General features: G+C 43.4%; 1 protein-coding gene across 2 annotated transcripts in view; it reads right to left on the reverse strand.

The window, feature by feature from the left end:
- LOC137420982 (G2/mitotic-specific cyclin-B2-like) overlaps positions 1-12740 on the reverse strand; it is a 74915-nt gene that overhangs the window by 43813 nt on the left and 18362 nt on the right. The window lies entirely within an intron of this gene.

A 12740-nucleotide genomic window follows, 5' to 3' on the forward strand; every position in this document is an offset into this window, starting at 1 on the left:
GGCCTCTGTGGGCAAGCATTATGGCATCAACTAATCCACCATTCGCTACATACGGATGAACGAGAAGGCGATCCGAGACAGTATTTCAGCGAGCGCTGTATCGAGTACGAAGGGTCACTCATGTCCAGGATGTCCACATATAAAGGATAGAGAAGGCTCAGCATATGGATCGAGAACAACATGCAGAAAAGTATGCATTTGAGTGGACCTCTCATTTGCGAAAAGGCCAAACAAATTTACAATCTGTCTAATTTACAATTTACAATCACCGGTTCTAAACGGTGGTTGTCTGGCGTGGGTGATGCCAGCACGAGTGATGCACTGAGCGATGATGGTACAAGCAGCGCGACTTCATTCACTGCAAGCAGGGGATGGTTCAATTGTTTCAAGGAGCAGTACTGTCTCAAAAATGTGAAGCTTCCAGGGGAGCATGCCGCTGTGGACCACAAGGCGGCAAAAGCGTTCCCTGCTCAACTCTCGAGGCTGATCGAAGAGAAGGGATACCTCCCAGAGCAGGTGTTCTACGCTGACGAGACTGGCTTCTTCTGGAAAAAGATGCCCACGAGAACTTTCATCTCGAAGCGCAACATCGCATCGGGATTCAAGGCTGCCAAGGACCAGGTATATCTCTTCTCTGTGCAAACGCAAAAGGGGACCTCATTCTGAAACCCATGATGTTGTACTGTTCCATGAACCCGCATGCTCTCAAGGGCAAAAACAAGCAAACTCTGCCCATGTTTTGGAGGGCCAACAGGAAAGCCTGGGTGATGGCAGCAACCTTCCTGGACTGGTTCCATAATTGTTTCGTCCCTCAGGTGGAGAGGTAAATGGTCGGCAAAAACCTTACATTCAATGTTCTCTTGCTCCTGGACAACGCTCCTGGCCACCCCACGAACCTGGACGTGGCTCACCCAAATGTCGAGGTGATCTTCATGCCACCCAACTCCACCTCCCTCATCCAGCCACTTGACCAAGGTGCGATTTCAACGTTTAAAACATATTACACCCATCGCACCTTTCTCCACATTTTGAATGCAATGGAGCTTTTGGGGATGGGCTCACTGTCGGGCAGTGTTGGCAGGATTTCAACATTTCCCACTGCATCAAATGCCATCAAGGAGTCGCTGGATGAGGTGAGCCTCCACCATCAACACGTGCTGGCACAACCTGTGGCCACAGGCAGTCAAACTTTACTAGCTTTCCCGATAACACTGAGGAGAGGCAAGTGATTGTCGGGTTGGCATTGCAGTGGGGAGGGGAAGGATTTGATGACCTGCAGCCTGAGTAGTTGGAGGATCTCATTGCCTCACATGGCGACAACCTCACCGAGGAGTTGGAAGTCATTATAATGGTTTCCGAGGATGAGGAGGAGGAGGAGGAGGAGGAGGCAGGCAGTGATGAGGAAGAGGTGCCGAGGTCCAACCTCAGTCCAGTTCCTGGGTGAGTTGCTGCGTGACATGCGGGCGCTGGTCGACAAGTTGGAAGATGCCCATTTCTTTCACCCTGCTCCCTTCACCTCACCACCAACACCCTCCTCTCCTGCCACCCTCTGTGTCCTCACCAGCACCCTCACAAGCTACCTCTCCTGCCTCTCCCTCAGTGCACAACGTTGCAAGACTATAATTTGGGTCATCCTCAGACTCAAAAGTCTGGTGGTCGAACGGGTCTCAAGTCACCGCGCGAGAAAACACACGTTGGCGTGAAGTCACGCCCACAGCCAGCCGCCGGTGCGAGGCATGCAGGCAAGAGCGCCTCTGTCGGTCTGCACGATCTTTCACTGTTCCACCAAAACTCCGAACTCGCTCCACCAACGGACACGGCACGAAGCACAGCCGTTCTCTAGCGCGACCATGACAGAGAAAGAGCGAGCGAAGCGACCATCCCTCACGCGAAGCCAGGACCAGGACAAAAGAATGTGACTGCCTTCAACAAATGCCAGCACAAAGAAGAGAGAATGCGACTGCCTCCAATTCCAGCACCAAAAGAGACCAAGATGGTGAGACGGCTTCTTTTTGCCCTCGAATGTTCGATGATGGCTTTACTCCTTACCAATGACCTGACCCTTGCCCATCACACCACCAATCATGAAGGCTGGGGCGTGGGCTCTTTACTACGTATTTTCGGGGGCAGAATCTCGTTGCTGTTCGGACGTCGGGGTTTACTTGCCGATCGGCAAATACTGTTTGTCGGACCTGGCGGCATGGTTGGCTAATGGAGTCCATCACCTGGCAGACTGGGTTTTATAAGAACATTCGGGAAAAAAAAAAAAAATCACAGGGAGGCAATACATACTGGAGATTATTAACCATAAGCCCTATAATTAATTAGCACAAAACCACCCCCTCCTTATGGCGACATGCAAACACTTAACCTGAATATTTACCCAGCTTATGTACATCGAGATGGCTTCTTCGCACCACACGGTCCATACTAAACCTACACATTCTGAACTTTCGCAAGGTATTCCATGAACAATTTACTATCCACCCCACAAACAGAACAATTTACAACTAAAATATGCAATTTGGTGTCTGATTGTTGACCATGATACATGATGGTTACACATCAGATCTCAACCAAACTTGACAGGGAGACCAAAGGTCACACAATGGAGGTTGTAGCTGTTTAACTCGTTCTTCCCACCCCAAGAGGGTTTTCCCCACTAAGGGGTTTTTTTTGTTTGTTTTTTTTAGATATAACATCGAGGCTCGTGAAAGAGCTAACATTAATCACACAAAAAGTCAAACCGACACATCAAACATATAATAAGGGGAGCGGTAGACAAGGTGGGGAGAGAGGGGGAAGGACACAATAACAACATTTGAGAGCAGGGACATCGGGAGATCTGTGGGAGGGAGAGGGCTTGGGGGGAGTTGGGAGAAGTATAAAACATATGGACACTGCAAGGACTTCCAGGAAAGAAGTTGGAATTTCAAAAAAAGTGGATCTGGGGTGAATTAGCGGGGGTAGAAAAGATTAAGGTTTTGGATGGGGGAAGATAAAAGATGGTGGTGAACAGCTGTTTTAAAGACCTGGAGGGAGGAGTGGGATTGAAGGGAGTGGGGGAGTTTGTTCCACAGGTGGGAGAAAAGAGAAATGAAAGAGTGAAGGTGAGCAGAGAGCCCAGATTTTGGCAGTTTAACCATAAGAGGGTTGCTGGCAGATCTTGTGCGACCTGTAGGAATATTTGGGGATTGCATGTCGGTGTATATCCGTGCCAAGATAGCTTTATCATGGCGTTTTTCCAAGGCTGCTTTTAACAATAAGAGTAACAAGAAAGAGCAATCAGAGATTGCAGACCCTCGCCAAGACGTGTTGTTAGTGGTTTTTAAGGCTTTTGTGTTAAAACAAATATGGCGGCCAAACCATATGACCGATGACGTCAATCTTTTTCTTCTTTTTTTCCTCCACCAATTTATCCCTAGATGATGCGCAACAAATTTCATCTTAATCGGATGAAGTTTTGTACTTGTTGAATGTCATCATGTAGGCATCTATGAGGTTATCGCATGTTATTCCCCATGGACAGTTCTTTACAATGAGCCATGTCTGTTTTCTGTGCAGCACTTTGAGATAGAGGTTCAAAGTTTTTTCGGGTTTTCCAAGATGGCGCCCGTACCACGTGACGTTTGACGTCATAATGATCATTAAAAAAAATTATGCGGGTGGAGGTGTATCTATGGTGAAAATTTCCTGTCAATCAGACCGACAGTTGCAGAGAAAATCATATTTATTCTGCACAAACAAAGAAACGGACTCAAATGCAATACCCGCTTCTCTGGTGAGGGTAACAACACTAAATAGGATAGCATATTGTTATTACAAAATATTATCAATTATAATAATATCACCTCTCCCCCAAGGGACGTTTCCTCCTTGAAGTTCAACAAACAAACACCATGTTAACGCATATAGACAGCTTATCGTGCCGTTTGTTGGAGCACGGCCCCCACCGGAAGTAAATATATATATATATATATATATATATATATATATATATAAACCACAAACACGCACGATTACTTTTTGAAACGGTCGTTCTTGCTGTTTAACACGAAACTGAAAGGGAGGAAACCCCAGGGTGTGTTCAATTACCAAGTAGCTGGCTGGGTGCTTGGCCAAGCATGCCGTTCCTTAACAGTATCGAATGGAGTGCTTGCTCAAATGCTTAAGCCACTTGGCAAGTTCTGCACAGGTTGGTAACTGAACACACCCGTTGTTCTTGGGGCATGACCTGAGATCAACTGTAATCGATATACCCCAGAGAGGATCAACTTTTCATGCCACTCCCGTAGGGAATGAATGAGTACACTCATTAAATGTTATAGAATAAAAGTATTTTTGTATATCCTCCATAACTCCAAAACCATGAAACCCAGCTGCCCCAAGCTAGGTCATTCATTATCTGTAATCAATGTCATTAAACTAGAGGCGTTCAGGTACATTACAAGAAGTTATGCTGTTGCAGCTGAATAGGTAAAAGTTCAGCATTTGTATAATACTTGCTGCAAGATCCAAGTTTTTTTTTTTTTTTTTTAATGTAAAAATTATTGGCTCACAGGAGGCTCACAGGAGTAAATTAACAGGAAAGGAGCAAAATCCTGAAACATTAGCAGTCAAGTTAATGAATATAGAAAAGATCAACTTGTAGCGGTTACCTAATTGGGACATAATCCACGGGCACGGGCCAGTGGGGCTTTTGATGGTGTGGGCATGGCGTGCGTGCGGTTGTTGGAGCCATGCCCTCCGAAGAGGGTTTTGGCGTTATAAAAGCTGTATGAGTTCCGTTCGCGTGAGGAGTTCTGTTGGAATAAAGGAGCTTTGGAACAGAAAAGAAATGGCCTCGTCCTCTCGTCATCCGCAACTCCTACAACCCCATGGATGGGGACTAGTAATACTGTATACCACTTCATTAAAGCCCTTGAGGCAAGATTGCAATTGAACAGTCTCCAGAAAACAGTTCTACAAATAGGAGAAGGAACCAGAGCGGTGGTGTGAGTACCTGTATTTTAGGAGTTCAACCGAGAGGCAATTTACCAGAATACAAGCATCCAAGAACAGGTGCTGAGCGAGCAAACTAGACCCGAGCACCGATTTTTTAAAACAATAAATAAATAAATAAGTGGCGGCAACCAACCTGTGACGCGAAACAAGCTTTGTGCTTCACCCTCATTGAAGATGCCAATAACAGCAAGCTTTGAAAACAACGTCATTAAAAAAATTAGACATGTGATGCTCAGGAAACCAGCATAGAGCTATGCTGCCCTACTTTGACAAAAGGAAGCAACTGCCTGAAAGGAGTTTTCTTGTAAATGAGGAAAATGTGTTTTTCTTTCTGCTCTCTTTGGCAGAGTTTCTTACTTCCTGGGTATAAAGTTTTTCAAACTGTACTCAAAGAAGACTTTTTAGGCAACCATGGTTGGAGATATGAATTCATATTTTTGTGTGAAGTATGTCACTTGCTTCCTTTTGTCAAAGTATTATGGTAATAGTTCCAGGCCTAATACTTTGACAAAAGGAAGCAACTTTTCAAATTTTCTGATCACTCTGGTATGAAACTGTGCTAGATATAATATATTTATTGGTTTTGTGTGTATTTATTAATAATCCAAATTTGTTTACACATCAAGGAGTGACAGGGCGGGAAGGGTATGTGCAGGCACATGTACGTAATCAACGTCCCCATCCCCCCCTATAAAAAGGCAGAATACTACCAGAATAATACTCTACAATGCAACCAAAAAATATAAATACTATACAAATCCTTGATGAATACATTTATATTTTCATTAAAATGCCAATGGACAATGAATGGCGTTGTTTTCTCTTCAAAACGTCGTTTCCGTGGCTGTGCTGGGGCGTTTTGCATAGAGAACACACGTCCAATAATACAAGACGATTTTCAGCGCCTCAAGATTGATAAAAATGTTGAGGGGGTCAGTTCAAATGCCGATTTTGTCAGATTAGTATATTATTTTTATTTCTTTTTTGAAATATTAATTTGTATGATATAATGCATATACAAATTATATTTTCCAAGTAAATTAATGAATCAAATGTCTGAAATCAACTTCCAAATAAAGTGTCCAGTAATACAATACACTGTCATACAAAATCCAAGTTCTCGTGCACATAACCCATGGATGTAGACTAGCCTAATTTTTTACACCGGCGATCATTAAATTTTAATCAAAACTGCCTCCAAATGATAATACAATCATACAACTACAAGCACTGAAGGGGGAAATAATTTTAACTCTACATTTAGTCATTGCTTTCAAAAACTTGCTTCAAGACTCTAACTCTAAACATTAGATACGTGTACTGCATTCTGTACACTGTACACAACAATGTGTATATGGGACTACACAGAAACTGCGCACAAACAAGACAGGATATAAACGTCTAGTAAATAGACAATAAACACTAGTTAACGCGAGTTTCACTCAAAAGAGTCTAAAAATTGAATGCCTAATAGCATATTGAACAGTCAGGTACTTACATATCTCTCAAATGGGCGAAAACATCAGAGAATTTCAGCATTTTCGGGCGGTTTCACAACCAGTTGCACAAGCACAACACAGAGCAAAAACCATGAGAAAGCCAAGCTGGATAATAGGAGCTCTCCGAGTGGTTAACTCCCTCAATCTGCCATTTCTATGCTGATATATGATTGGCTAACTAAGACCTGCTCAGTTGCTTCCTTTTGTCAAAGTTTTATGACAATATTTCTGTACTTGCTTCCTTTTGACATGTTAATATCTCAGAAATGGAGGGTCGTGTTACTTTATTTTGTGTACGAACGTGTAGAGCATACCTCAAATACCCTAGAACAAGTGATACCTCAATTTCGACAAAAATGACAGTTGCTTCCTCGTGTCAAAGTAGGGCAGTATGGACAAAGACCAAGTTTGAGTAGTTCTGATTTTCCAAGGAATGACTTGGAACGATAGAGTATGACCAGTTTTTGCAGCTGGCTTTGCTGCATGGCTGTCCCAGAAGTCAGATCGGGACACCTAGAGGTTCAAGATGTGAATTAATTCATTCAACTATCCTTTCTGGGGTGACAGTGGACTGGGATTTGTGAAAATTGAAAGACCAGCAAATGACACATCCTTAAAGACAAGTTAATTTCCCCAGAATTAATGTATTTATTGTAAGACGTGTAATACCATCCCTCCTCCCCCGGAGCAGCGCTATACGATGCACATTCACCGAGATAATTGGGATCCTCCTTCACGCTGAACACCTGGGACCTTTTAATCACCCAAAACCTTGAGCATACCTCATGAACAACCACCAGTTTCATATCGTCCAATGGTTTGGGCATGCATAGAAGTCTGACAAAATGCTATTTCAAATTGTGTTCCGATTTATATATTCCAGATCAGCAGTGATACAGCTATCATCACATGCCTGTCAGTGAGATGCACAAGAGGACAATATGCCATCTACAGAAAAAAAAAGTTTGTGCAGCATCATAGGTCATTCATGGAGATTTGGAAAAGACGGCCAAAAATAAAAATGCCGAGAGACAGACAAAAGCAATGCATTACCTGCACAAGTGGAAGATGTCAGAAAGGTACGTATCAATATTGCCTTCTATGCCTTAGAAGCCAGATGTTGGCTTAGGATTGTAGGGCATCTGTGAACCCCTGCCATGCCGTTAAAATAACACCAGGTGGGTTAACGTGGCTTGTCGTCCTTCCGAGGTCAGTAAAACGAGTACTGTACCAGCATACTGGGACAAATGAGCCATTTGAGTTCCATGCATCAGTGGGACGACGCACCCAGGATTGTGCCCCACATCCCACAAAACTACCTCAGCAACCCTATGCATATTAAGATAAGAAGCAAGTGGTTGTTTTTCTTTGACTCAAACAGTGAGCTTGGCACTACTCAAACAGTGAGTAGTGCAATAAACCAGACTGAGATGTACAGTAATAAACAGCAGCTGTTATAGCACCCAAACTGGTTGTCATAGAGTTCAGTTTGAAAAAAGAAAAGGAAGCTGGGCAGTAAGAGGAAGGCTGACAACAGTGATGGATTCCACAACTACAGGAAATCCACGATAGTCACATAATCTGTTTTTATTTATTTGTTTTTGCCACATTGATTAATAAGTGATACAATTAGGTACGTTTCGGTATAAAAATGCAAAGAGAAAAAACAAACAAACAAAAAAAACAACTAGTTCGACGTCACCAGATATACCTCCGCCCACATTACATTTGTACCAACTTTGATTTAAATCCCTTCCGCTGTTCTCAAGTATCAGTTACCTGACATGACCTCTGACACAAAAATATAATCAGTAAATCTTTTCATCACAATACAGTCGATACTTGTACTAAGTTTGGTCAAAATTCCATCACTGGTTCACAAGTTAGTGCAATATCAGAGTTTTTACCAAACAAGACCCAGGCCTGGGGATTTCAGATCTCATCGGTAACTGTTTTTCGTTTCCGTGATTTAAGTTTATGGGAACCGATGGAAAACAAAATTCGGGTTCCGTGCCCAAACCCAATGGGAAACGATTTTTTTTTTTTCCTTTAGAATTTGTAAAGCAAAACATTTGTAATACAAAATTAAAAATGTAGTCTCCAATAATAAATCCTGTCATTTACATGCATGCAATGTAACTAACGCGTGTTCATTATTGAGGTTGATGTTTATTATATATCAGAGAAGAGCAAATTCTGTCAATTTGATTGTGTATGCATGCTATCTGCTTTGCAGACCTAATTTTGTTGGAAATAAAACTCAACTTCTAAAATACAGACTTGGCATTTAATATGGAATATATTTTTTTTTCTTGAATTGGGTTTACTTTCTGAACTCAGTATATCAATCTGGTGAGTTTCTTTTACCCTTCGGTGATGTCTATGTTGAAAGAACCATGTCACTGATTGTCTTTCGCAGCAAGAAGTCAATAACAGGATTATATCACAGGTGGCGTGACAAAATGTAAGGACAGGTACATTTCACGATTGGCTTCACAATCGGGTATATAAGGGTTGTTGCGTTCTGTATTAGTGGAAAACAACTGCTGCACGTCTACAAAAGTTATTGCCGCTTCCTCTGGAGATGGTCCGTCAACTTGACAATGCTGTTTGTCATGGAGTGGTGGCTTTACGAAATTCTGGCATGAAACAGCGTGCTGTTGCTCGGCAGTATGGCATCACTCAAGGTCAGGTGTCAAAGATCCTGAAACGAAATGCTCAGAGGGGTGTCCCTACTCCAATACCGAGGCCAGGACGTCCATGCAAAACCACAAGGAGAGATGATCGCCAGCTGCACCGGTTACTCTGCAATGGCCGTACCAAGTCAGCTAATCGGCTTAGGACTGAGTGGCAGCAACTGACAAATGTGCCTGTATCCAGAAGGATAGTCAACCAACGACTGGTTCAAGCAGGCTATCGTGCCAGGCGTCCCCTGAGAAAGCCATGCCTGACCAGACAACACAGCCAGCGCCGATTGCAGTGGGCCAGAGAGCACCGTCAATGGCAGCCAGGACACTGGAATGGTACATGTAAGGACAGGTACAGGACAGGTACCTTCAGTGACGAGTCTAGATTTCTGGTCTGTCGTCAAGATGGCCGCGTCCGAGTGCGCAGACAAGTGCATGAAGCCCACAACGAAGATTGTATAGTGCCAAGAGTCCAAGCTGGAGGTGGTGGGGTGACCGTTTGGGCTGCTTTTCATGCAGGGGGCAAAACTGACTTGGTTGTTCTGAATGGAAACCTGAACCAGTTCAAGTACAGGGTCATTCTGGAAGAAACATTGCTTCCATTTGCTCGTGCAGCCTTCCGAGGAAACTTTGTCTTCCACGATGACAATGCACGGCCTCATCGTGCTCGCATGATCCAACACTTTCTTGCTGACCATGGTGTAGAGCATATGGAGTGGCCTGCCATGTCCCCGGATATGAATCCGATAAAGAACTTGTGGGCAGAATTAACGCGTCAAATCGACAACTTGGACCAGCAGCCTACCTCTGTGCGTGAATTGCAGCAGGCTATTGTCACTGCATGGCAAGCGATTCCTGTCCAAACCTTGGCAAATCTCATGAACAGCGTGCCTCGACGTGTACGTGCTCTCCTGAATGCTCATGGGGGTTACACGAAGTACTGAACTGTAATTTTACTGTCCGTAATCCCAGTCATAATTTAGCTTTTGTTTTTGTTGAAATTTTTTTTGGCTAATGTGCAAAATAGAGATACTTCTGGAAAACGTACAGAAGTTTAACACAGTACTGTCCGTGAATAGAGTTCGATATCAGTTTACATCACTTTCAAGGATCAATTTATTTGCTTCGAAATGTCAAATGTGGTTTTTGTTTCTTTTAAAGGTCACTAACAAAATCTCGAATAATTTCAACATAATTCCAATGAACTTTTGGTTCTAAGTCATCTTGAAAAGTAAGTTAACCCCACAAAAAAAATATTCCATATTAAATGCAAAGTCTGTAGTTCGCTGAAAATCACACGTGAAGGTAAATACGACATCTTTTTGCCTTATACTGCCTTTCTGCGATGGGAAACGTTTTCGGTTCCGTGTTTTTGCTATCACGTTACCGATCGTTTCCGTGAAATCCGCAGGCCTGAAGACCTCTGACCTCTTAACCCAAAAGTCTAATCAGTTCATGTTTAGGTCACTATGCATGCCTGGACCAAGTTCGACTTTGATCCCTTCAGCCGTTCTGAAGTTACTGCGGTAATGAAAACCTATCATAGACAACCCAAAAACAATGCCTCCGGCCCCACCCCAATCCCTCTTTCCAAATGTCTAGTTTTCCCCACCAGAGTTTCTGCTGAATCAATATTGTCCACCCCATGCATCCTCTCCTGCCCCTCATTCCTTCTCACCCATCATTTGCCCATGTCTGCCTCCACCTTGGCCTTGAACTTTGCTGTTGGAATAAACCCCACCACCCCCTTCTCTCTGTACAATTACTTTTGTTCTGTGTCCCTATCCATTCAGTATACCAATTGTAACTTCTGCGAGCCTCGACGGTGCATCCAAAAAAAAAACAAAAAAGAAAAACAACGTGCAAAGATTGCTAACTGGCGTGTCACGCAAGCTGCAGATGTGAATCAGCCGAAAGGTTAACGGCCTAAGATTGAGGTTGTCCTTTTCCCACAGCAGTTAGCACATCAACGACTATTTCATCCACAATTCTACCTGTCCGCTGAGGGAGATCGACACGAAGAAGACCAACTTTTCATTCCACTGGCCTGCAAGTACCATGTATAATTTATTATTATCTCCGCCACCAAAGGTGGATGGAGGTTATGCTTTCACACCTGTCTGTCCGTTTGTTTGTGAACAAGATCTCAAAAAGTTGTGGACAGATTCGGACGAAATTTGGCAGAGGTAGCGTATGTGACAAGGACGAAATGATTAGATTTTGGTGAAGATCCGGATTCAGATCCGGCGACGAGAATTCGGATCCGGCTACGAGATCGTTTATAATTTTAAGTGATTCTTCACCATTGAGTGATAGGGCTAAAATAAACGTATAGCAGGACATCTCAAAAACCTCTGGACGGATTTGGACGAAACGTGGTGGACAGGTTGTGTGTGTGTGACAAGGAAGAATAGATTCAATTTTGGGGAAGATCCGGATCTGGATAATATAATTTTTTTTAAGCGATTCTTCACCATTGGGAGATAGGGCCAAAAACTATACAAAGCAGGATATCTCAAAAAGTTGTGGATGGATGATTTTGATTAAATGCGATTCTGTATTGTGATTTTCTGGTCTACTCAAGGATACAAAACGTAAACTGTTCACCTGGCAGAGGTATGTTCTTTGAGTGCCGTTCTAGTTATAAGTTAAAAAGCCCATCAAAAATGACGGGTCAGAACAGTTTATTCGACGGTGCAGTTGTCATGATCATGCCAAAGTCTGAAGCCTCAGCAAAGCTACCCTTATGAAGGGAGACAGGCATCTTTACAAACACAAACTGATTGTTTAAAAGAGTAGATGGATTATTAAATCTTTTGAATAACTGATATTGGTAGATGGTACTACAAGGCAGCCAAAGGAAGAAAAACTGGATAGAGCAAACAAAGGAAAAGCAAGAGCAACAACGGAGAATTTGACATGGCCACCGATACCATGTGAGCCCATCACATACAAAAAGTGGAATTTGGACAGAACTTTGCCCTTCTCTGGTGTGAAAAACAGTTGAGAACGGAGTGGGCAAGGTGGGGATCAAGGAAGAATAGGTTTGGTACACGAGGTTTGGAGAGAAACACTGATTTTAGACATCCTGCCTCATCTTGAGTAGCGTTTAAAAGGCTGCTTAATGTAAGCAATGTGATGGAAGGGGAACAAACCAATCAGACTTGACAAACAGCCACAAAAAGTGAGGAAAGAGACCGGTTGGAGGTCACCCTTACAAGTTGGTTTCTGGCCTGCCTATGGTTGGACACTTCTTTCGAGTCCGAGTCTGGGAATCTTCGTCACGTTGGTCCTTATGCACACTTTGTCAACAGACACTACCAAGGGCAGTACCAGTCTGACTATGTGGCAATGGCAGCCCTCCCAAGAAATCACAAACATGATTTTGGCTGTCAGAACATCATCGGTTTCCTTCTTGGAATCAAGCTGGCATGCCATTCTGTTTGGAACAAAGAACCACCTTTAGAGGCCATTTTTCCCTGCAGGGCAGGGGTTGGCCTTTTTCGGGCACCATGGTCCCCTTTTTGAAGCAGTGTTTTACAGCCGGATG

This window comes from Myxine glutinosa, chromosome 2 (genome assembly GCF_964187855.1).
Source record: "Myxine glutinosa chromosome 2, kmMyxGlut1.1, whole genome shotgun sequence".
NCBI classification, from domain to species: domain Eukaryota; kingdom Metazoa; phylum Chordata; class Myxini; order Myxiniformes; family Myxinidae; genus Myxine; species Myxine glutinosa.